We start from the raw sequence: 27,477 nt of genomic DNA on the forward strand, positions 1-27,477 counted from the left end.
CCTTCTCCCCTCAAAGATGTTTAGATTCTTCCTCTGTCAAACTGATAAAAACAGAGAGTTGTGAAGTGCTGTTTGTCTGGCTATGGCCATCCCATAAGTACAGCTGTAAGAGGTATAACCTGTCATATTTTAGTTAGATCGGTAACACAAAACCTAAATGATGATAATTTAAATGTCAACAATATCAAGACCAAAGCATAAAAGAAGGAAGAGAAATGATCCTAGTTATACTTTAAGATTATAGACTCACAGAAGCAGATTGAAAAGCATTTTGAGAGGTCTAATAGTTTGTCCTTAAGACAGGATAAACTAGATTTAAATCATTCATGGCAGCTGTTTCTCTAACTTGTTTTTGGAGACTTCCACTGATAGAAATTCCACAATATTCCAAAACAATCTTCATCCTCCGTACAGCTCAAAAGTTTTTACTCATGCCTAAAGTAAATCTAACTTTCTACAATTTAGGAGCAGCACTTCCTGTCCTTGCTACATGAACAAGGAAATCAGCCTTCATTAACAACCTTTCCTATATTTTGGGACTGAAAAATTTTTGTACAACAAATTTCTCTAGATTCTTCTTTTCTTATACGTTAGCTCAGTCCTGATCAGGTAACCAAATGGAGGCTTTTCATCCTGTCAGGATGGAATTCATCTCAGACTATGTAAGCTTAAATGTCTAAATGTGTCTGTGAGGTCTTTGACACACACAGACAAAATGCTGTATTTAGACGTATACAGGGTCATGTGAATCCACAACAGCCACTGGAAATGTAAGGCCTGATTTAGCTGCCTGCACATAGGTGCCTAATGTCATCTGAAGTACCCCATGGGTCTGAAGGATCCAGATGGGACTGCCAGGTATGACACAACACCAATGAGATACCTGTGCTTTCCTGAAACGGCACTGGGAGGTCACTGAATCAAGCCCAATGGAGCCTGGAGAGCTATTCATTTGACAATGTGTATATGCCTACTTTCAGCTGAGCTAAATAGCCCTCTGGGCTCCATGGGCTGTATTTATTTAAGATTCAGTTCAGTTATGCCCCACCACCCCCCCGCCCCAGATACCACGGGCTATTTGAGATGTCCTGGCATACCTGAGACACACAGATGTGATCCCAAGGTATAAGACAAGGCCAGGGGTGACATGCTGCTCTGGGGGGGCTGCTGGAGGGCAGGCACAATACCATAGGGTATTTAAAACCATGCTGGACACCCACTGTGTGTAACTAAGCCAGACAGTACTTCAGTATTTTTCAGCAGCACTGCTGTCCAAGTAGTTGATGTCAGTGTTGTAGTTGTGGTTATTTATATCTACTTTAAAGTGATATTTTGCTCTTGTCCAGTTTTGAATTGCACTCTGTTTACTTTATACTATTTTCTCCTTTTGTAAATCATTTTGAATTCTAACCCTGTGCTTCAATGTGCTTGCATCTGCTCTGAGTTTGGTATCATCTGTAAATTCAATAAACATTGCTTCTATTCCACTGTCCAGATAATTAATGAAAATATTAAATGGTGCCAGTTTCAGAGCAGACTTATGTGGAACACCACTTGACACAGCTTTCTATTGACACTGCACCACAATACCTACTTTTTCAGTATGGATCTTCAGTTAATTGTATGTGCAACTCACAATATTTTGATCTAGATGAAGTTTCACTCATTTTGTAGTGAGAACATGATGTGTGGTGGTGTCACATACATTACTTACATTATGGTATATGACAACAAATCTTTTTCTCCCTTACTACAGATTGAAGTTTCTTTGGAATGACATAATTCATTCCTGACAAATCTGCATTGACTGTTACTTAGCCTCTTGCTATCTTCTGTCTCCTTACCAACAGACAATCTGTCCCAGCAGTTTTCTGAGTTTGAAAGTATGATGATAGTCCTATAATATTCTGGCTATTCCTTTTTATAGGTAAGCTTTGGGTTTGTCCTGTTAATAATCTGGAAATTTAACTGTCCTGCACTAATATTTTTTTATTGCTTCACCAAGTCAGTACCTCAGGGTAAATTTCACCAGGTCTAGAGGAGTAATTTACAAACTAGTAGGATATTACTTTAATTGCTCAAATATTTGAACTTCATTGGAGGCTTTTTTAGCTAAAGGGTTTTTTTAAGACTTTTGTTTGTTTGTTTTTCCCCAATGTAAATTTTGTCATTGCACAAACAGTAAGGAAAGATTGAATCTAAAATAAGCCTGAAAGAAAGATGGTTTATTGTTTCATCCTTAATTTTTTTGTAAGACAGATGTTTATAAACTTGATTAATAGTATTAATATTGCTAACAGTTGTACAATGTTTGTTTTTATACATAAAACAAAGCTCCTTGTCTATAACAAGTGAAGTACTGGAGGAAATATCAACCTGCTAAACATATTCTCTGTAGCAATGTTCTAAAATAACAAGCTTGTAAATAATAAGAAACACTGTACACATAACACTAAAGCAATGTTAAGGCTGGGCCAGGCTTACTTTAGTTTTCTGTGGAACAAAGAAAGTGAAAGCACAAGGAGAAACTCAGACAGGAATGCCAAGCTCTAATAAGATGGTTTTATGAGGACAAAGCTGTCTGGTGCATACCAGATTCTCCTAAAGATGAAATAGAAATAAACAAACAACTGCAGATAACACTACATCATCTAAACAGACTGGAAAACAAACTGTTGTATGGCCTGGACAGTCTGTTATACAGACTCGAGACAGATCATAAACAAAAACAAGCTTCTGCAATTTCAAAGGAAAAGCTGAGCCATGATTATACAAGCTTTAGAATTTCAGTACGCAGAAAACAAGAAATAGCTTATTAACTCTTGCTGCATAAATACCTTGGGAAGTATCTTGATAAAAGGAATCCTTCTGCCACATTTGGTTATGAATGCAGAGAAAAGAAATTCAAACACTGTATTACATATAAATATTATATAATTGGAAAATGCTGTATTTCTGAGCGAAGCTTAGGAGATTGGTGTCATGGAAATATTTCATTCTTAAAGAAGGAGTCACCTATAGGTGATTTCAGTTCAGAAGCAAATTAAGGGATTTGCATGTTATGTTGTCAGAAACAAACTGCTGAAGCTAGTCCAAAACTTCTTGGTAAACAGCAAGAGGTAGACTCTATGCAATTTACCATAAGGTGTTGGAATGGACTGGAAGACCTTGTTTCCCATTCTGTGTCAGTCCTACCTGCCATTATATTTAAGAACTTAAGTAGGTAAACTACTCAGGATGTCTCAAGTTTTTAATTCCTAAGAGAAAAGAGAAGAATGAGTTGTGTAATATTGTCCTGAATGAAATCTGAAATTTTATTTAGAATGAACAGTCAGGTACTGTGAACTTCTAAAAGAACTGATAAATTCACCAAATCAATGGTTTCAGTGGATAAGTAACAAAGAGTTTCCCTTATTGTACCCATGTAAACATTTGGTTATTTTACATTAAGTACTTTTGAGACAGCATTTTTTTTGAACTTGAAACTCTATAAATTACGTAAAAGTTTCATTAGAAAACTTTCTACTCGCTGCATGGTTTATTTGGTTTTAAAAGACAGAGACTGTAAATGCTAATCAGAACATTTTTGTCTCAGTGTATTTCTTTATAATACATCCTTTCATTTGAGCCATAAGATTTGAGGGGAAAAAATAGTGCGGGAAATTTTTTATAATGACATTTTTAGTTCCCAAGCTTTCCAGTCATTTATGTCAAAATGATGAGAAAGAGATAGAAACCAGCCCATGGAAAAGAGGGAGAGAAACAGAAGGAAGCAAAGCTGAACTGATGCCTTCTCCTTTAAAAACATGCATCTTGGCACATTTTTTTTAATTAAAAAACCCCACCAAAATATCTAGGTTTTAGTCCAGTGTAGAAGTATAAACATGTTAAATATTACAAGTTTTTGCAAAACAGAATTGTCGTTCTCCAGCTTACCCTATCACTGAGATCAGAAAATTTATTCAACTACTTTAACATAGCTCTTATCCTAACAGGAACTGTGCTCTGAGAAAGAATGCAAGTATGCCAAGAATAAAGTTTTTCAGCTAATGCATTATTTTTTGCAGCCCACAAGATAAAGACTTTCACAGAGAAAGAAGCTTAAAATAACAGTATAATTTATAGGCTACGATGATTATTATTGTTTTATCATTTTGCTAGGATAACGTAAAAATTGATTGTAAATCAAGAAGAGGATTACACATTATCTGTACTTACACCATCAGGGATTTCAATATAAATTAGAAGGAGTTTAGATTTAAGAACATGCTGCTTCTTTCTTTCTTTCTTTTTTTTTATTACATTGTTTTCTGTGATATTTTAAGTCTGCATATGGAACAAATGAAAAAAGTTTAACAGTATAATATCAACATATATGAAAGCAACTTTTAATGTAATCGACATTTAAGTAATTCAGTAGTTGTTTATACACCTATCTTACTGATGGTTGCACTCTGCTGGACTTCTGATTGATGTTCTTTGATTGCTTTGATTAGCATAAATCTGGACTTACTGATTAAAGAAGACACGCAAAGGAAGCACAATTTTCTGTTGGGATTCAAGATTAACCACACTAGAATTTTAGAATAAATGTAGTAACTTATAATATGAATTGGATTCATGATTATTTGATTTATTATTTCTTGATACATTTTAGCATCATATGCTAAATCCATCAATTAACCTTTGCTAGCACCATATAATAGCCTTCATTTAATTTTTGTAATTTCTTATTTGTTTTTAAATTGCATGCTGATAAATATGTTGAAGTTTGTGGTTTATACAACTTGAAATTAATGATTGCATAAGATGCATGCTATAGTTAACCGATGAATTACCTTTATTTAGATTATGTATTTTATACTTCATTCAGTCTATTGTTCACATACCTTGCAATGTTTTCACACTACCTTGGTTTACGTGCTTTATTTGACTGCTGACAAAGTGTGGAATTTTAATCTGTTATTGTAACAGTTTGAAATGAAGAGAAATTTGTGTTATACTTTTATTGCTGCTTAAGTTGCTGCCAGAAAATCTGATTGAAAGTATAGAGAAAGCAGCCATGAAGAGGAAAGCGCAAGCAATCTTCCATTTTCTATATTATGGCCTGACACATATTAGATCAGTGTCTTTTTGTGCAACAGACAGTCTGGGATAATGAATACCAATTTCATGCATGTTACACACAGGCAAGTCTTATTGCTCATCTTTTTCCTACAGTTTTCTTAAAAATTGGACCGGATTATGAAGTCTACTTCAGTTGCCACATTCTTAGTATGAAGTAAAAAGACATTTTGCCCAAACCTGCCTTGGCAAGAGCTTAAATTTAGTAATATATTCCTTTGAAAAAATGAACAATTTCTTTTATGGAAAGGGAACTCAGGTGTGCAGGCTGGAAAGCCGCCACTCTGTGCTGCTAACAGGTCTCTGACTTGAATGATAAGGGGGCCAGGACTTGCCAGCCTGCCACAGAGACACTTACCAAGCAATTTAGATGCAACCTTACTTACTGAACTCCACATTAAACGTAGATAGATTTTTTTGCTCCATATATTTTGACTGCATATTCTCCAGGGCACTGCACAGAAATCTGAGAAGCAATTCAGGTGCCTAACATGGGTGTCTGGTGTCCTTTTAGATGCCATACAGTGTATAAACATTCACACAGGAGTAGCAGGTATGATACAGCACCTAACTGTGACTCCCATCTTTTGGAGACGCATCAGGAGGCCGGACAAAATACTTTAGGGTGTCTGAAATAGCATCAAGCACCTCTGTTCAGACTCCTGTATCAAGTCATCCATTCAGAATTTTAGACAACATTTTCCCTTTTATGTCAATGCTATTCTCATATACGTAGGGAATTTAAATTGTGAGATTTGACTGTTTCTGGTTTTACTTGTTCTGGCTACATATGCTTGTGATGTAATATATGTTTGCTGTAGAGGTGATCATAATGTAACGTTATGTCACGCTGTGATCCCACTGTGATCAGTAGTCACACAAAGTGTAAGTAGAGTTACATTAACTCCGGTCCATCTATTTTCATGTAAATTTGTCTACCGCCAAATAATTTACATGTGTGTATGGAAGAAACAGAACTCCCCCCCCACCCCCAAGGAGAAAATAGAAAACGTTTTGTAGCCAAGAGCCTTATTGCTGAGATAGAGAAGCTTCTTCCATAGAAATATTTTCATCCCAAGATGCTCAGTACATGGCATGTAAGTCTGAGTTGAAGCTGGTCTGGGCTAAGCTCTCTCCCCATGGTTTTAAATAGATCCATATTTATGGAGCTATTCAGAAAAAGCAATATGTTTTGTACATATATTCTGTCTCTTATGTTTCTCCTTGCAAGGGAGAAGTCCCAGTTTGACTCACTATGTTTTCCACATATTTTGCCTAAGTGACACAGAATATTTACAAGCATAGTAACTAGTGACTGATTTTATAAAGCAGAGACTTCTATATAGTTACCTAAACACCTCTTCCACCTTCACCTTCTTCATAGACCTTGGAACTGTCTCTAGAGACCTAATTTTAACTTTTCTCCTCTGACAATTATACCCATTCCTGTGTAACCCTATCATTACTGAAGTGCAAAGAAATAAAGATAAGGTGTTTCTTTACAAATGTTCACTTACAACACATGGTTGAAATTACTTGTTCGATAGGACCAACTGTCTGACGACATTATCTTCTGAGCAGGGAAGACTCTTTAAGTGCATATCCCAGAGGAGCAGGACTTGGGGGGTCTGACCTCTAGGGACGTTCCTGCCGTTGGTCTGTCCGGTTACCTTGGCAAGTCACTGCACCACCCTGTGCTTCAGTTTCTCCATTTGTAAAAAGAGGGACAGTCACATTTTTGTTAAAAGCTGTTGTGGTTTAAGCCCAGTTGGTAACAAAGCACCATGAAGCCCCTCACTCCCCCCCCGCAGTGGGATGATGAGGAGAAAATATAAAGAAACGCTTGTGGGTCGAGACAAGGACAGGGAGGGATCACTCACCACTTATGGTCACGGGCAAAAGACAGGCTCACCTTGGGGAAAAAAACAAAATCAATTTAATTTACTACCAATCAAACCAAAACAAGGATACTGGCAAGTAAACCCCGTCCCGAGCACACCTTCCCCCAGCCCTCCCTCCCCCCGGCGCAGGGGGACGGGGAATGGGGGTTGGGGTCAGTCCGTCACACCTTGTCTCTGCCGCTCCTTCCTCCTCAGTCCTCCACGAACTGCTCCACCGTGAGTCCTTCCCGCGGGCTGCAGTTCCTCACAAACTGCCCTGGCGCGGGTCCTTTCCGCGGGCCCATCTTCAGTCACAGACTGCCCCAGCACGGGCTTCCCCACAGAGCGGCGGCCATCTTGTGGGGCATCCACCCTCCGCTCCCCTCCGTGGGCCGATCTTCAGTCACAAACTGCCCCAGTGTGGGCTTCCCCACAGAGCGGCGGCCATCTTGTGGGGCATCCACCCCCCGCTCCCCTCTGCGGGCTGGGGACACACAGCCTGCCGCCTGGTCTCCCCACGGGCTGCAGGGGCATCCCCTCCTTCCTTCCTGCCCTCGGGATCTGCACAGGGGTTCCTCTCCCATCCCGATCCCCCGACTCCCGGCAGGTTTCCCCTCTGGAATCTGTTCTCCTAGAGGCGGGTCCGGCTCCCAGCCGGGGAAGCTTCCAGCAGCTTCCAGCAGCAGCTGGCCCTGCTGACCCTACCCCGCTACCAAATACGCCGCAACACAAACCGAAAACAAAAGCTTTGACAGAGTGCTAGCTTTTTTTTTATTCTGCAAACCAGTAGCATGTCAAGACAAGTCTTACATGCACCAGAGAAAGGCACTGAGCACTTTCCACATGATTATATGTGTACAGCCTGTGATACTGAATTTTACAAAATTGCAAAAAATAGGTATCACTGTTTTTCTCTTCTACCCTGAAGGTGGTAAGAATAACTTCTTTCTCAGCAGTGAGAGAAAAAGCAAAACTAATTAACAAGAATGGTTATAAGTTTGACAACTTGAAAGAGTACCTCAATTAAAAGGATAAATTAACTGGATTTCTGGAATCTAGCTTACAACATAATTTAATCAAAGAAAAAGTGTATAGAAATCCTACCTTTCAGCATCAGGTCAGTTTCTAGATTTTTGCACGTTATCCACACGGCATTTTTTTATGACATATTTATAACAAATCCCAGGAAACCATGGGTTTACAATGGGTGTAAGGTAAAAAATGTGCATAGGCCTGAAATCTTTCCTGTTTCATGCAGCTTCTCCATAGCTACTTTGCATTTTACTGGGTTTTTTTACAAATTTTATGTAAAAATCTAAATTTAAGACATAAAAGACAAGCAAACTAAAATTAAAACAATTTCTCTTTTAACATTTTTATAAGTAAAATAATGCATTTTTCAAGGAAATATAATCTACTCTGTTATTCTCACTAATGTGTTTAACAGTCTCACCCATAACTAAATTTAGATGTCACTGCTAAGACTGGTTATGCTAGATCACAGTCACTGTGCAAAGGAGTGATTCTAGTACTGCCTTCACCTAATGTTTTAGCAGAAACTTCCTCCATAGGACGTGCAACCAGCTGCATTAAATTATAGTTTACACAGGATACAAATAATTCCTTCCTGACTGCAGCATGGTATCAGAGTATACCCTACAACAAGAGATCTGATTAGCTTTATCGTATCTTAGCTACCATAGTTACAAATGTTATTAGTGGGTATAAAATTATCCATATTTTTTTTTTAAGACCTAGTTGAAATATATTCTCTCATGATTTTCTGCAGTACCAACTCTGTTTGCTGAGACTATTTGGTGTAGAAGTATCTTTTATAAAACACCGGATATTTATGTTTTTATTTCATTTTATGATGTTGTGTTTTTTAATATACTGTGGGACAGGCCAGATGACAGTAACTATTTTTTTCTTCTTTTTTTTGCAGTATGTTTTATACTGTATCGATAATTTGATTCAGGTCCCTTTCAATATTTCTCTTTTCCTGACTAAATAATTCAACCTTTTGCATGTTTTTATTACATGTAAATTCTGCCATACATCTCAGCCATCTTTGCTGGCCCCAGCTGGCCCTATTCTACTTCCAAATGTGTCTTAATGTCTTTATGTGTAAACTAGTTTAACATAAAAGTGCATAATGATTTCTGAGTGGCTGTTCCAGGCCATTCGGTCAATGGTCTGTGAACTCAAGTATCTCTAAGTAAACCAGAAACAGTTAGGTCATAATAGCTGTGAAATAAAAAATTGGAACATCTGAATTTTAATAACGCTCTAATTATATATTTATTCCTTTCAGTAAAACCACTTAGAACTTCTATAATTTTGCATGATTTCCTGTAATGTCTGAGAAAGTTGTCAACATCTGCTGGTTCCATGGTCTGCAAATAATGAATTTAAAACCAAGTACTGACTTGATAACTCCTAAAGCTGCCTTTCTTCAGTGCTGTTTGGAAAGGAAGGTAATTCAGATCATCTTGCAAATGAAGAGCAGTACATCTTTAATCAGATGTGAGCGAGCATCCACAAAAATATGTTGCTTTAGGGTAGACGAAATCAGTTGTACCTTGTCTAGCACTTAAAGACCAGCTTCATGGATTCTGTGATCAGGTTTCGTGGGAGCATATACAGGATATGTACAGTGAAAGACTTACGTATCTAAGAGTTAGGTAACCTGAGGTCCCCTTAAGTCAGAAATCATAAACTGTCAGAAACCATCTGGGTCAGCTGCTGCCTGAATTGCACAGGTTCTCTAGCCTTGACTCTATAAATTGCTAGAGCTCTTTTTCTGCACACACCCAAGCCTGGGCACTTGGCATTCTCCTGCTGAAGAACCAGCTGCAGAAGCCAGGGCTGGAGTTTGTCCCATTTACAGATGTAGGCAGGTACACTGGAGACATGCACATGAAAGCCTGTGATATATGGCTTCTTAAACATAAACTGGGGGAGGAAAAAAAAAACCAAACTAAACCAAAACCACTCTCAGGATGTGTTTAAGCTGATCTAGATGTCTACCTTAGAATGTCAGGAATTAGGCTTCAGAAGTGCCCATTTCTTCCAAGAGGCTATATAAGGGAGCTTTTGAAGGTCAATTCAGATGTAGACATCTTCCTTTGACCACATGAATCCTATATCCTAGAGATAGATGTGGCTCACTAGAATTCTTTGGCATACATGCTGGCAGTGTGCATCTCAGGTGGCATAAGGAGCCTGTATTTAGTCAAATTAACTCCACCCTCTGTGATCTTTTGACTGAGGGATCAAGTCTGGAAAGAACTCCCAGACATACCTACTATGCACCAACACATATGGACTTCCCACAGAAATTTAGCAGAGGCCATTTCTTTAAAAGCAAGGAAAACATAAACATTGTGGTGGTTTCTCCCATCTCTCTAGTAATGGATTAATATTTTCTTCAGCCAGAATGGCTGTAAACATGTATACTTCAAACACCCGGGAAGTTTCCTCAGTTCCAAACACAGGATAGTATGCAACAGAAAGTGCTGGAAAAGGGAATAGGTAAAAGTGATAAAATAATGCTACTCTGCAAAATGCAAAGACATTTTAAAAGATTTATTGCACTAGACAGGAGAAGTAAAAAAATGACAAGAATCATGAGAAAGAAAAGCCTTTAAAGCCTCAAAGCCTTAACACGCAGCCTTAAAGTCCTGGGTTTTGCCCTCAGCTACCAAGAATGTTAAGGCATTTTACAAATTTATTTTTGAATATAAAAGTAATAAAAAAAAATCCCTGAGGCACAATATAGAAGTTAAAGAGAGTGCCATTTCCTAAACAGGCACTCTTAGTAGGCCACCAGGTTATTCTTTTGCTCTGGTCACCGTGTGGCAACTTCTGAAGAGGCTTCTGGGCCTTAGATCCTGAAAGTCATTTCCAGAAAGAAGTGGGATCTCAGATCCTACCCTTGTCCTGGCCTGCAATATTTCCTTTTGGTCAGCAGCTAGCTCTGAAGGAGGATTTTTGGATTGCCCCTCCAATGTTCCTCATGCTGCTGTTTAACAATATAGGCAGGGCAGATGGATTCCAAGTACCTTGAAAATACATACTGCAATTAAAAAATCTGGCATTAAAACAACACCTCACCATAATGAAAAGTATCAGATTCTTGCCTTCTAAAAATAGTTGCATAACTGGTATCTCTTGATACTTTTCTGTGCAGGGTTATAAAAGGAATGTTTTTGTTTTCCTATTAAATATTGAAGCTGGGAAAGTCTCATGTAGATATTCAGCAACTTCAACTAATTTGCTTAGTTTTTTTGGAAGGAAAAAAAAGAAAAAAATGTAAGTCTTGGGAAAAGATCTTACAAGAATTCTTTGGCATGATTTGTTTCTGCCTTCCCTAGCTTGTATTTGTATGTTTGTATAGCAGTCTGTGCTAAATGAGAAATATTAAGGTAATAAAGTTCTTAATTTAAGTTATATCACTGAAATGACAGTTATGAGAATGAGAGGGAGAGAGTCACCTAACGCTGTGATTAATATTACTAGTTAGAGTGCCTTACATTCTGAGAGATTAAAACCGAACAAACAAATAAATAATGTCTATAGAAAGAATTACTACTAATTTGTAAGAGATGGAACTCCCAAGGTGAAGACAGTTGTAAGGCTGATCTACTTTTTCCTTAAAGTCAACATCGCAAGAAACTCCATTCTGCCATTTCCAAGACTTTGCCAAATACTTTTTCTCTGCTCTTCTTGGGAACCATACTCATACTTGATGGGCCATGTTTGGTTGTCACAGTCTATTTTGGCTTCTTCATGTACTCCATAATCTTTTCCAAACTAAGTGTGCCACATTGCTCCTTGGGAAGATGCACCCCCTCTTTTCAGAGGGTTTCATCCAACCCAGAGTGTCACAGCCCAAGAGGAGCTATATCTCCGCTAGTAAATTAAAGCTGTGTTTGACTGTTCTCTGGAAACAAGGATAACTGCCTTGGAAACGCTGGAGTCTTAAATGCTAAGCTCTTACTTTCTAAAACTGGGTGAGTATGGCCAGAGTGTTTATTGAGAATAATCCCAGGTCTCTGCTAACTTCCGGATACTGAACTAGCATAAATGTCCCAGGCTACACTGTTCAATGAACAACGTTCTCAGTTTCAGTGGAACAGATGATTGAATTCCAGAGCAGGGGAAAGTTCTGTGGATTCTTTTACTTCGTTAGTATAGACATTATTGCTGCTGTTTCTCCCTGCTGCTCAGCTCAAAATTTTGTGAAAAACCAACAGACACAGATTGCTCTAAAGAACGGTATAAAAGAAATAATGATCTTTCTTAAGGCACCAAAACTTTCAACGGTGCCATGGAGGCTGAGATATTGCAAAAGGGGAACCTCCTTAGGGAGTTATACATTAAAGACTGTTGTCCAGTTTGAAATGTGAGTGAACTACTTTATTTGTGCAAATTTCTATTGAACTAAGAGTTCTGGGAGCCTTTGTTGAACTCAGGGACATGAGGGCTGTAGCTACTACTTTTGAACTAAATTCTAATACATGCTCTCTTCTTCTTCTCATTGTAAAGATGAGAGCAGGAAGGAGGAATTAGATGTACTTTTCTTCTTTTTGGAGTAGCTGGTGTCACTGGAGCTAACTTCTCAGTCAAATTCCTGGTATGTGAAGGCAGAAAATTAACATAACAATATGCCACACAATGCAGTGACTCACCCTCTTTGCACCTCTCTGCTTCATTTTGAACATCCACTCTAGACAGGCTAGAAAAGTGCTCTCAGTTTTCATACAGATGAAATCATCTAGAAGGTTTTTGTTTTCACTGGTTTTTGTTTGTTTGTTTTCCCAGTAAGAATGGAGTGGAGAGAAATTAGTCTGCCAGAATTATGACCCTTGATTTCAGCAGAATTATGAGTTGGTGAATGGGAAGGGGACAGCTAGATTTAAATAAATTAGAATGACACAAAAAGCATGGAAAATGAAAAAAAAAAAAAATCCTTAAAAACTCTTAAAATATCTGTAAAAACTCAGCCCAGTTGAAATCCAAAGAAACTGGGAAAACATGAACACAGATATGCTGCTGACTTACAGGTGATTTATGCTTAAACTCTTTCTTTCTTCTGTAGATGGCTTTGAGAATCCTGGAACTTCTACATCATAAATCTAGTACTGGTCGACATTTGGGAGTAGGATAAAAATACTCTTAAATATGGTATAGTGACAAAAAACTATTTTAACAATATATGTAGTTCTGCATTTCAATGACCTTCACGTGTTCTAAGTGAACCTCCAGCATTCATAATAGCAAGCGCTTAGTAATAATCACCCTATTAACCATTCAGATTCTTATGCCTTGGGAGATCTTAAGTTTGGACATTTAAATTATATCTAAATGATAGTCTCACAATCATTAAGCAATATTTCCTGCATTTCCTGTTGAAGGAGCATATAGTACTAGCTTGAACTACCCTCCATTCCTCCACATTTAATGAGTATTTCTAATCCATTGTTAACATTTGAACTTGAGTGTGATTTAGATTTCCTGGCATAATGTGTGCCATGCTATTGTAAATAAATAGCTGCTTTAGCTTCACTAGTGCACAAAGTTAAATGCCAGAAAACCATATTTGCATTTATACACAGAATAATTGCATGCTGATGTATGTGCATTAGGGATACTAATGTAAAATGTTAACCAAGAGCCCGTGTGTTTGCGGAAAAAAATAATCAATAGAAGCAAAGAATAAAAAAAAAAGCTGAATGTTTATTGTATTTTGTGTAAAGTGAAGAACTGAAAAAACTTACAAAATAGCTGTAATGGATTTCAACCAGCTATTCAAATTAATTCTTACCTGGTAAAAATGTCATGTGTTCTAATAACTTTTATTCTTTTGAGATCTCTTAACAACACATGAAGAGCTGCAGATCTTGCCTGACTTAATGTATTTAAATTTCCCTTATGGAGAACTGGATTTGAAGTGCTTGGGATTACAATCGAAATGAATTTGATGGTTCAGCTCAACCTCTAATGGATTACAGTATGACTGTCATCAACTTCATATTACAGTAAAAAGTGTGATCTCCTTCCAAATTTAGAAGTCTGGAACTGAACAGAGTGGCTGAAGTCCCTCTTTTGATCCCAGAAAGAATGCAGGGAGGGAATTAATACCAGCCTTCATTCAGAAGAGTCTATTTGCTGAGCACCTGTTTTCTTGACATGGGAAGACATTAACTGAAATCTGAAGAAACATTTTAAAATATCAAATGAGCCACAAGATGTGAATCATAATTTTACAATGCTGGAATGGAATGTTGATATGCAAGGTGTTAGAAAAAAAATGCTTCTGCTGTTGGTTGTCCCTTTTTCTCTTTTTATTTTCAGATGCTTTTGGAATCCTGCATCTGTAACTAGAATTGTTTGAAGTATGGGTGAAACTGCAGCTGAAAAAATAAAACAAAAATTTGAGACAATAATACATACCTGCTTTAAGAAGAAGATTGGCTTCAGCAGTATCTGTGTTTTCCCTTTGTAACATGTCTTCACTATCTGTAAGTATGACATTTTCTGGCAGGATTTTTTGTGGAAATAGATAATACTAAGCTAATAGAAGAGAATAGTCATGTAAAGTGAGTTCACTAACATAATTCACATTTCCAATCAGGCAAAAACAGCAGTGTCAACATAACTTCAATTCAATATGATTCCTGATTTGAATTTCAAGTACTCAACAAATGGCTCACAAGTAATTATTCTTAGAAACTGTATGTCACATCACTACCTAAAGATATATGGAGGAAACTAGTTATAGCTTTTAATTAACTCATAAACAGAAAACAGAAGCAAAATTCTTCTAATAGAATTATTTAATAGGAATTGTGACCTTAGCTTTACTTTTGATAAAGTAGACTTTTCTATTTTGCCATGATACCTATAATATACCAATTGCTGTGTTTTGAAGAGTATCATGTTGACCAAACCATGAGTTTAGCCTACATATTCAGCGACTCAGCTGCAGGTGCTTTTTAGCTATTTGCTTTTGCATCAAAATAGGCAGCTTGGTATCAGGAATCCTGGGTAACTCAGACCTATGTATTTTTGTTTTAAACATTTGTTTTGATTTTAACCTGGGACTCAAGGGTAAAAAACTGTAGATGAAAATCTGTGTGCACTGAAGGTGAAGAAAATGTTTGTATCATCAACCCTCTCAGTGTGAAACTGCAGAACGATGTACAGCTCGAGATGTGACTCAGGCTCACTTAAGCAAATCCACCATGAAAGGTCAAAATCACTTATGGGGGTTAAACACGAATAAAATGTCATTTTACTAGTCTGTCTAATTCTCAAAAGATTCAGAAGATGTTTTAGGTTTTCTCTGAAGGCATTTGCTTATTACACTGACACAGCAAGGATCTGATTCGAATATATATTGTTTAAGTGGTGTAAGATGAGAGTAGAAATTGCAGAATCAGAGAGGAGGGTATTCCCAGTACCTGCTGATGAACTAGGGACTAGGCATGCCGAAGATCAGTCTCATTAGACATATTTATAAACGCAGGTGAGGGCATTTCTTTAATAACTACATATATATTGAAAAGGAGAAAGTAATAAAATGGTGTTATCCCTGCTCTCAGAAAAAAGGCAGTGGACTCATGCAGGGGCTTGAAAATTTGTCAGTGATGAAAACTCTGAAATGGCTGCATGGCTGACTTTCTAGCAGAAAAAAAGAGGAAATGGTTTCCTACCTTGCAGGGGCAGTGTTCATACCTGGGATTGAGTTAAAGTATCTTACATTTTGCTTCTTTAATGCAGAGTAAATTGAACTCCAGGAAATTGTTGGAGTAAGTGCCCTTAAGGCTACTGTAGCCCTAGCTACAGTTATGGCTGAGTTTGAACCTTAAACATCTGAAGCTACCATTTGTCAAGAGGCAATAGCCTACTAGAGATAGAGGTGCGCCTTCCAGAGGGAGTAGCACAAAGGTGACGGTCTGTGTTTCTATAGACTGAGCAGGAACTTCCTACAGAGGTCTGGGACCTTTTCAGTTACGCCATTTCCAAGCACTAGGACTTCACAGAGTCATCGACTGATGACAAAGTGTGAGCAGGGTGTTCCAGAAGAGAGAGCAGGCCTGTGATGAGCCACAGGTACATTTGTTCTTTATACACCCATCCTGAAAGATACAGAAAATAAGATAAAAAGCTATGGCCCAAAAAAATAGCGAAGGAGATTATTGTCATATTACTTGAATGCATGACCTGCTTTCTTTTAGTCCTAGGAAAGTTTTCTGTTGCACACATGAACGCAGTATGTTCAGGAGAAGGATAGACTGGTAAAGGCATGTGAAAGGAAGTATTTAATTTCCCCAGGTTTCTGAATGGATGATAGTTACCTCTGTATTAAAGACCTTGTATTTGAAGTTAGTTCCAGGCATCACCATACATCATCATCAGCTCTTCTGTACAGCCAGATACTGTTGGTCTTAATGTCAGTCTCTTAATCAGAATACCTTCCAAAGTGAACTTTCATGGCTTCAGCTCCTGATTTTAGGACAAACATCAGAACGACCAATTTCCATTCAATGACAGCCACAAGTAAGCCTATTTATATGGGTTGCATGTTAGCATTCAGTGTTCTGCAGTACACCCAAAACTTCCTAGCAAGAATGTCTGAGCTAGATTAGTTAATAAATGAACTTAGAGCATGTCTTCACTAAAAATATACAGACAAAGAAAGCACACTGTCAGGTAAACCTTGATTTTATGGGTAAGAGATAGAAAGAGATTATTTGTCTAGGCCCTCTGAGGATGGTATTCTGTAGAAGGCCTTAGGCTCAGATGGTGGACTTGTGGTTGCCATAGACTTTTATATGCTAGAATGAGAAAGTCACTGTAGCCTATCAGATGGGAAACAAGAATATGTTGAACAAGAATACACATGAATTCCAAGAACATGTTTGAATGACAGGAAAACTTTTCAGTGTTTCTGCAACCCCAAGAACTAGATTCAGATCTCTCCTTCCTTGCTCCTTCCTAATGTGCATTTCTAAAACCGTACACCATTTTCCTATTATATAGCATATCCATGTTTGTGTCTGCTCTCACAACACATTAACCTCTGACTCAAGGATATGTTTTTACCATCAAAGATGAACTACCTGATCACATGGCAGTCAAGTGTTCTTGTGGAGAGTAGGTAAGGTAAGGAAAAAACATTCTTATTCTGAATCAGTTTCCACAAAAACATTTTCTGACAAGCAGGTTATTTTTAATTTTATGTGTTTTTTCTCTTCATGTAGCTCCACTACCATGGACCATATTACACATTTTTGCTTCCAATCTGTGTTTCTGTGTGCCATCTCCACATCATTCACAGACTTTTGGTGAAAGCAGCCAAATCTTTCTAAGATCTGTAATTCAGATCTTCTATGCGAGTAAAAAATATACCTTTACACACACATCAATGCAAAATACAAGCAAAAGGCAGTGGGAGAAGACGGCTTAACAAATTCTGTGGTGTGCAGTACTGGTTCCTGAGGCCACAATTGTCATACATTTAAATTATACTTATTTGTAGCAGTGATGATCACATGAGTATTGTATTGGTTCTGGCTGGGATGGAGTTAATTTTCCCTATAGCAGCCCTCATAGTACTGTGCTTTGTATTGGTAGCTAGAAGGGTGTTGCTAACCCACCAGTGTTTTGGCCACTGCTGAGCAGTGCTGGCACAGCATCAAGGCTGTCTACTCAACATTCCACCCGCCACCAGCAGGCTGGGGGTGGGCAAGATCTTGGGAGGGGACACTGCCAGGACAGCTGACCCAAAGTGACCAAAGGGATATTCCAGACCATATGACGTCTGTAATAAAAGCTAAGAGAAAGGGCCATGGAGGGGCATTTGTTATTACAACATTTGTCTTCCAGACCAGCTGGTATACACACTGAAGCTCTACTTCCCAGGAAGTGGCTGGACATCGCCTGCTGGTAGGAAGTAGCAAATAAATCTTTTGTTTTCCTTTGCTTCCACACATGGCCTTTGCCTTTGCTTTATTAAACTGCCTTTATCTTGAGGTTTTTTTCCCATCTTATTCCCCCCCCATCCTGCTGAGGAAGGGATTGATAGAGCAGCATGGTGGGCACCTGGCATCCTGCCAAAGTCAACCCACTACAAGTATGGGTAATGTTAATTCAAGTTTTCATCGCATATGTGACTGTAATACGACATTTTTTACTAATTTTGTACATAAATATATGCCAAATAGCCAGTTAGTCTTTTAGTGGCATTGGACGCTGGCTTTGCAGTAAAGAGGCGTTGATTTCTTGTAAAATTAACCTTTGCCTAACATTGCTAGTAAAAGGAACAAAAATAATTGTTGGTTAAAGCTTGAGATTTTGTAAAAGACCTTCATATGGTAGTTGGATTCAGAGCGTTTTCATAGGCAAACTCTAAGCTATGAAGAAGATATATTTAAATGAAAAAAAAAGTACATTAGTTTTGATAAGCCTTCAAGGGAGTTCACTTTAGAATAAACCCATGCACAGCTATACCTATTACCTGCCTAAAGTTCTTCTGTCTCACAAAAGTCAGATGCATGGTAATTTTTCTGTGTTGTAAGCTACATAATAAAATGTGCATTCTTCTTAACGCATAATTAGTTCTCTTGGGGCTTACACAAATTGCAGTTCTTATACACCTGTGGCTAGCACAAAGTAAATTTGAGAATTGAAAGCCTTAGGATCATGTCAATCTCTACAAACTCCCCACCTATGATAAGCATAGACTTGCCCTTTGAATGTTTTATTGAGCTACTAAATAAATAAATTAATAAATCATCCTGCTCTGGAAGTCAAGGTCTAAAGACGTATTAACCATATGTTCGAAGATAAAACATGTAAGCCATTGCAAAGCATTTTGTACAAATATGTCCATATTTCAGACAGTAGTGCTGAGTTTGGAGCTGCAAACTGAGGAACTGGGAAGTCTGATCTCTTGGGAGGTTCACATGAAGATGAATGAGGAGAATGTTCTTACTTATGCTCACCTACTTACCCTTGAAGAGGGAGGCTTCTATATGTTTCCCTAGTTTAATAGGTATGAGATATTAAACTAATTACAGACCCCATACCAGAAGATTGGTGGAAGTTGTTTATCTGAGTAGAACTGTAATTATATTAAAAAATTAAGAATAGTAATGTTTCATTGGATAAACTGAACCTACCTGATGTACCACATGTAAAAACTTCATGGGGACCTTGTAATCACTACTCGGTTGTCGCGGTTTAACCCCAGCCAGCAACTAAGCACCACGCAGCCGGTCACTCACTCCCACCCGCACAGTGGGATGGGGGAGAGAATCAGGGGAAAAAAAGTAAAACTCATGGGTTGAGATAAGAACAGTTTAATAGAACAGAAAGGAAGAAACTAATAATGATAATAATAATACTAAAATGACAATAATAATAATAATAAAAGGATTGGAACATAAAAGTGACACACAATACTACTGCTCACTGACCGATGCCCAGTTAGTTCCTGAGCGGCTATCCCTCCCAGCCCCACTCCCCCCAGTTTATATACTGGTCATGACGTCACATGGTCTGGAATACCCCTTTGGCCAGTTTGGGTCAGCTGCCCTGGCTGTGTCCCCTCCCAACTTCTTGTGCCCCTCCAGCCTTCTTGCTGGCTGGGCATGAGAAGCTGAAAAATCCTTGACTTAGTCTAAACACTACTTAGCAACAACTGAAAACATCGGTGTGTTATCAACATTCTTCTCACACTGAACCCAAAACATAGCACTATACAGCTACTATGAAAACAATTAACTCTATCCCAGCTGAAACCAGGACATCAGTCAAGCCAGAAAAGATGAAAAGGTGTCATGACCATCAAACCAGAGTAAGAGTAATTAATGAAAAGGTGCTGTCAGTTTTGAGGCTTATTCCCCAGGCTGGATTACTTTGTTGTTCTATCTCCATGAGTAACTGTTCTTGAATAGATCCCAATGCAAAATTTCTTGACTGAATGTCTGTGGGTTCAGCAGTATCACAATGCGCTATAGGATCGTTCTTTTCTAGATGACTGTTTCAAACCAGACCTGAGAGAGCAGTGACTTGTTTCAGTGTGTGTGAAATAAGCTTGGTGATATATGGCTGTTGAATCATGAAAAGAAACACTGCAGCTATTGTTATTTGACATATCTTTTGGAAATCTCAGCCAAGTAATCTAGGATAGCTACACTCAAATGTTGAACTGTTATCTTTATGGTAAGCTTAATTCCATCTGATTTTTGAGTGATGTTGTTTTATATGAATAAAGAGAGGACCTCACAGGGCAGTAAATTGTCACTTTATTAAGCACTACACTTGCTTTGGAAAATCTACATTTCTTACACATGTTCTTAAAATCTATCTATTGACCAATAATTCAAAATACACTTCTATAGATGTATCTTGCCCATCTTTTGTTATCATTACGTGAAACTGAGGTATATTGGGGAATCTGCCTTTGCTCCCCATGTGTTAGAGTACTGCGACCAATCCATGAGATATAAAAAGATCAGATATACTAGAGCATGTGTGTAGGAATGGTCTTTATTTCTCACACCATTATCACAAAATTAATTCAGTCCTTTGAAAAAATAAGAGGAAATGCCTGATTGCTACCTCTTAGCATCTTTTTCTTTTAAGAAAAGAAATTGTGCAGAAAAAATGGAGGGGGGTAGGTTGAAAAGGAGAATTTTATTGGAAATTGACTGCTTTGTGTTTCCTGGAATTCCTATAGAAATATATAAAGCAGTAGCAGGTATTTGAAAAGCTCCCTTGCTGTAGTGCAGTGAGTAGATGATTTGTTGCAGTGCAGCTAATAGACTTATGTTTGCCCATCTTTTGGACTCTCACCTAGAAATAAATTACATTCCATGATTTCTTTGCCCACTTGGTCCCATTACACTGCAGGTTTGTATTCTGGAGGGAGGAAAAGGTGTGTGTCTGTCTATGTCTGTGTTTGTGTATGGGGGTAGAGTGTCCTCAAATTGAACTGGAAAGCGTCTTTGGATGCAATAGAGTTAGCTTTGGGGTACTAAAATAAGTCCTGAAAGTAGCTTGTTTTTAAAGACATGTTTGAAATTTCTGTTGTTTTCAAGAGAAAAACCTAGTGACTGCATAAGTGATGGAATTTAAAAACTGTCGGTGTCTGCATGGTGTATGCATCTATGTGAAGGCTGTTTACTGCATAGATAAAAAAGTGAGATAAAGGCCTTAGTGGAATTATGTGATTAAGAGATGATGGAACTGTTAGTTTAAATCTAAGCTAAATTATTTGGCTTCCCCTAAATTGATTTGGAAATTAGTAAATGAAACAAAAAAATAATTTAGGAACAGAAGCAAAACAGTATTTTAAAATAACAAATAAGCAAGAAAGGAAGGGCAAGAAAACAGGATATGATGTGGTTGAGTGGGAACAGCCAAAATGTATAAAGCAGGGGAGTGAAAGAGTGAATGGAAGACAATCTGTATGTGAGTGGGGAGGAGAAGGGAAGAAAAGGGTAGAAAAACAAGTCCTTAGACAAGGACTAAGACTAGTAGGACTCAGCACTGATTTCTACTGGGAGTTGAAAGGATGTTTCTAAATGTCTTTTGAAATAGAAAAGAGTGTTACTTGTCATTTACCTGAAGCCAGTGCTATTTCATATCTTTTCAGTGATTACAGTGGATTTTGAATCAGATTCTCAGAGTCAATGTGTTCTAGTCTAGATATCTGTCCAGTAAACTCTACAGTTCTCTAAAGCATATTCTGAAAGTGTCTTCTACTAAATTTTCCACTTCATTTTGTCATTACCATTTATTTGAATGGCTTGGACACAATTTATCTGTCCTAATGTAGGCACTTAAAAATTGGACACCTAGACTAGCCCCCCAGACTTTCTTTATAATTGATTAAGAAAAATCTGCACACAAAGATGACCATTCATTTCATCCTGAGATATGCATTTAAAATACGCTAGATATATTGTCCTCCACAGTTGCCTGTTTCTTCCCATTAACCGTGAGAGACTAGAGTTACTAGCTGAAACTTTTTCATTAAGCTCAATCAGATAAATCTTTCCCCTTTTGTTTTATTATAATTACTTCCTTTCTTTAACCAAACTCATTCTTGCTTTTCAGGAATAAGGCTGATTTGGAGTCTCCTATTTTCTACATTTAATTTTACCTATTTTCTTCTCATCTGTTATCTTTTTGATATCTTCTGCTAAATATTTTTCAGTTTGAGTTTCTACTAATTTCTTACTCTCATGCCATAAAATCATTTAAATTGGGAGAGAAGCTTCAAATAACAGTCATGGCATTTGAGCCTCAGAGGTGCAGTGAAGGCAAAGTAAACCAGGAGTCTAATAAAAAATAAAAAAATAAAAAAACCCCAGAGGATGTAAGATCTTAAATTAAAAATCCCTGAGGAATAATAGTAATTTAGCGTACAAAATTCCAATACAAGCTTCATAAGAAATAAGTATTCTTTTCTAAAGCTTGCTTCAAGGCAGACGGAGCTTTAAAACTGACAGCTATTACCTGTGGGTCTGTTGTGGGTATATTGAGCTGGTGTGTCAAGTTAACTATCCCCCTTCATGGAACATCTTGATGAGGCTAAGATCCCATGTGTGGGTTGAAGCAACCACTATCTAATGCAAGTTTCTAAGCTCTTACACTCCCATAGGAAAGTCCCAACCTCTGCATTTTCACTAGAGACCATTTATTGCATTTTTAATACACTCCCACTCCCATACCTCCTCACTCTTTTTAATAAAATATGTTCAGCAGATCCTTCCATTTAACTGAAAACATAGTTTTATGGGCAGTAGTAAATGTATGATCTTTCCTGGCTCCACAGATTTTATAATCCACCCATTTCTCAAGATCTCACTAATGTCCACCTCTGGTGTTCCTTCACTTGGGAGTGATAAAGAAGAAGGTAACAACCATTCAATTATGTCATGCTTTCTATGAGTGTGTTCCACTTTCGTATTTTTCAGTAATCTCAGTGAAGAATTGAAAAAACATATTACAATGACTGCACACCACGGACTTATTTCCTTACTTTTTTGCAATAGCTCGCTCATTTTAAGTTTCTATTTAACGAGATGATGAGTACCCAGTGCAAGAGTATGTTATATGTCATTGCTGTGCTTGTTGAATAGAGATTTTTCTGAACTCCCAGCTGTGAAGGCCAGCTCTCTAATTTAAGTTTGAGACACTCATGTTTTCCATCCTATTAGTCTCTAAACTTTCGTCCATAAATTTAAGTGGAAGCACAACTGGAGTTTATACCTTTTGAGATAAAAATCTCATGCTGCTAAATTTTTTAGGTAGACAACCATTTTCTGCTGCTGGGGGTGTGAAACACTGGCAAGGCTGTTGCAAGGTGTTTGTCATTCTAGAGAGATGAGAAATTAATGATCTGCAATACATATGACAATGGAAGTGGTACACACTGGTTCCTACACCTTTGATTCTGCAGTCCCAAGCCTCAGCCTGTGTTGCTGGCGCTAGTCTTGTGTTTCATACCTGAAGGACTTCAGAAATCACCAGCTATGCAGTAGGTCACCCTCTGTTCACACAGAGATATGCATGATGTGAAACTTCCTTGTACAAGACAGATTGGCAGAAGAGATATTCACATCACCTGAGTTTAGCCCCATAACATCTGAAAGGCGCATCCTGTTTCCATTCCCTAAAAGGAAATCTCAAAAATCAGTTCTAAAAGAGACCAAGACAGATAGGGTGGCCATCCTTCCTTTTTCCCCTGGTTGTGTTCAACCTGGTAAACATCTCTGGATTTTTCTGTTTTCTCTCAGTAACTACTACTTTCGTATTCCTAGGCAGACTTCCAGAAGGTGCGTGCTACACTCTGTGATCATTATACTGTCCACAACTGCATCAGCTACAGCTAATTAATCTGTTACGCAACATACATGAAAGAGAGGGGAGGAACATAGCTAACAGTACAGCATTTACTAACTAGCAACAGAGAGTATAGGCCTGTATAGGGTTTAACATCAGTCCATCAGTTCATTTTTTTTCTCCAGAATATCTACTTCTGATCATCTTCTACTTGATAACACAATCCTCTACCATGTTTTCTTTTAAGTTCAGGCATAAAGGTGAAACTAACTATAAGGGCAAATGAGGCAAGGAATTGATTTAACTTTCAACCTGCTTTCCCCTTTTGCAAAAAATACCCAAAACTCATTTGACTGATGCTAGTTAAAGGTATTTTTGGCACATATATAAATCTCCTTTGCACAGAAAGAAAACGTGACAAAAGGGCAAAAAGTAAAAGGCAATGCTGAGCATAGTTCTGCTGAAGCTTAGTTTGGGATACAGGGACGAGGGCTGTGTTCACAGTTTCAAAGGGAGAAGTGTACACCTGTTTTAGGGAAATACTAACTTGCAGCTGCATTGTACTTCATTTCAATGGAATCCTGCTGATCTGATTAAAAGGTGCTGTTCCACAGCCACATTATCTCATTCGCTTTGAAAGGGAAAGCAGCGGACTTGATCAAAACATGCCTCCCCATGGCTGCATTCTCAGAGCCACTCTCACAGCAGAAGCAGATGACGTGAATGAGAATTGGTCTTCACTAGAATTGTTAAATAAGTATCTGATAGCGAAAATGCTTCTCGCCTCTTCTTTGTTCTCCAGTCTTATGGAAGAATCAGTAGTCCTGACAACTATCAATGATGTCCTTCCACTCTCCCTTCTCTCCGTTGGGTTTCTATGAAAGTTCTGTCTGTGTGGGGCATAATATTTCATTAGACTTTCTTGCTGCCTGCCAGAATTGTGTAGTATGGTTGATTATAATGAGTTTGTTGAATAGACCAGAAAGCAATTTGCAGTTTTTCTTCATTTTCCTGAAGAAAGATGGCAAATTCATTTTGCTGCTATTAACAGATCATGTTTTTCTTTGACTTATTTAAAGCCTGGCTTATGTCTAAAAGTGGTTGTGAATTATGCCAAAATTCTTAACTCATGGATGAACAATGAGTTCTTTGGAATTAAACTATTGTAATGTAGAAATTTTGAGCCAGCTAAGAAGAGATGTCCATCATATTGCTGCACTGGAGTTCAGCTTTAGAATAGCTAAATACCATACATACCGTAAGTGCCAAATACCACAAGAACAGAAATCACTGTCTTTAATCCTTTTATGGCAAACTGGTTATTCCAGTACAGGTGTATGGCAGAAGCCCTAGTCCAAATATCTGATAACAAAGATACTGTCTGCTATAAGTAGGCACGTCTGAAAAAGTCACAACACTTTTCATAGCCATTAGGATTTCTGCTGATGTCTCCCTAAACACTTTATTTCTTCAGAAGCTTATATCTTCATGTATGTCAGCTGCCTACTATTCAGGATCTTCTGGTTTGGTTTGGTTTGTTGTTGGGTTGTTTTTGCTTTGAGATCCTTCAGGCTGAGACATACAACCTAAATATTAATTATGACTATTTATTGAAAAATGTGTGAAAAGAATTATTAGATATTAGCAGCTCCTCAGAACCTGTGGTAACATTGTTAATGTCAATATACTTCCAGATATATTTCTTAAAATGCAGATTGTTTCTGTCATTTTACAGCTTCATTGCTAGACTTCCAGTACATCTTTATGTAACCTTTTACACTTAAAGTAGGAAGAACAGTGACTCAGGGAATAAAGAATACTTTGGTGGAAATCTGAACCTTTCAAATTTTCTCTTCTTAAATGTAAACAAACATTACACTGTCAGATTTGGTTTACAGCCCATACCAGCTGAGTAGATGTGGCCAATGGAGAGCTGTGATCCTGGGTGTTTTCCTGGAAATCGTAGGTTGCAAAAGCCCTTTAAGATCATTGAGTCCAACTGTACACCTAGCACTGCCAAGTCCACCACTAAACCATGTCCCTAAGTGCCACATCTACACATCTTTTAAATACCTCCAGGGATGGTCACTCAACCACTTGCCTGGGCAGCCTGTTCCAATGCTTGACAACTCTTTTGGTGAAGAAACCTCCCCTGGCTCAACTTGAGGTCATTTCCTCTTGTCCTATCACTTGTTACTTGGGAGAAGAGACCAGCACCCACCTCGCTGCAACCTCCTTTCAGGTAGTTGTAGAGAGCGATAAGGTCTCCCCTCAGCCTCCTTTTCTCCAGGCTAAACAACCCCAGTTCCATCAGCCGCTCCTCATCACTCATCCTCATTGCCACTCCTCCCCAAGCCTGTAGCATTGCATGGGGTTGTCATGGCCAAGTGCAGGTCAATGTAATCCCATTGCTCCATTGTTAAAAAGTGTTAGAAAATAAGCAATGTGGAATGCATAGCTTAAAAAAAAAAAAAAAAAAAAAAGAAGGAAAAGAAGTTAAATAATGTAACAGTTAAGTGTAATCACAGATTTAAGAAAAAAGCGGGTTTCTATGACTGTTCCTGCGAAGTTCATACAGTTATGGACATTCTCTTCTCTCTTCATTTCATTTCCCTTCACCTTTCCTTCATCTTTCCTTGCTTCACCTCACCTTTCCTCTTTTCTCTTCCTTTTTCCTCTTTCCTCTTTTCACCTCAATGTGCCATGTCTTTTTTCTATCTGTAGGTCAACAGCAATGCTGTGATCTAAGATTCCATTTCAGGATCAAACTCTCCTGCATATCTACATGAATGATCCATTTAATTCAGCTAGGCTGCTAACATACATAGATACACTGGAAGGAAGACAATGAAAAAATAACTAAGGAAAAAATTGTCCAGCAGGAAGTGCCATAGGTGTCGTTGGCAAACTTGCTGAGAGTGCACTCAATCCCACTCTCCATGTCGCTGACAAGGATGTTAAACAGCACTGGTCCCAATACCGCCCCCTGAGAAACGCTATTTGTCACTAGTCTCCACTTGGACATCAAGCCATTGACCGCAACTCTTTGAGTGCGACCATCCAACCAATTCCTTATCCACCGAGTGGTCCATGAACGATGAACCATCGTCCTCGTCATTTTTCAGTTCCACTTTCAGAGCCTTGTACCTATTAGACAGGGGCACCTGGGAAGGTGGGATAGTCACGGAGGAGCCGTGCCTGCTGCGCCGGGCAGGAGCTTGTCGCCATTGTCCCCTGTCCCTTAAGTCACTGCTTTCTGCCAGGCGGAGAGAGGACAGGGGATCCTCCGTGTCATGCGTGCTGTCTGCCTGACAGACCTGTCCCAGGGAAGGCAGGGTGCGATTCCAGAAGTCTCTTTCTCTCTCTCGCACTCCCCGATACTCCTCAACCTACTCACCTCCTGGAGCCCTGCAGCCCAACACCGGGATGGCAGCCTGTTCCCACCAGAGCTTGCAGCACTCCTGGTGGCTGGCGCTCCCCCAGGGCTTCCTTTAGACATGGGGGGGCTTGGCTACTGTTGCTCCTCGTCCTGCCCAGGTCCCACCAGCCGCTGTGGCCCGAGCTGTGGGCTCCTGGTGGGTCTCTCGGCTCCCCCTGAGGTTCCCGC

This window comes from Haliaeetus albicilla, chromosome 15 (genome assembly GCF_947461875.1).
Source record: "Haliaeetus albicilla chromosome 15, bHalAlb1.1, whole genome shotgun sequence".
Classification (NCBI taxonomy): Eukaryota; Metazoa; Chordata; class Aves; order Accipitriformes; family Accipitridae; genus Haliaeetus; species Haliaeetus albicilla.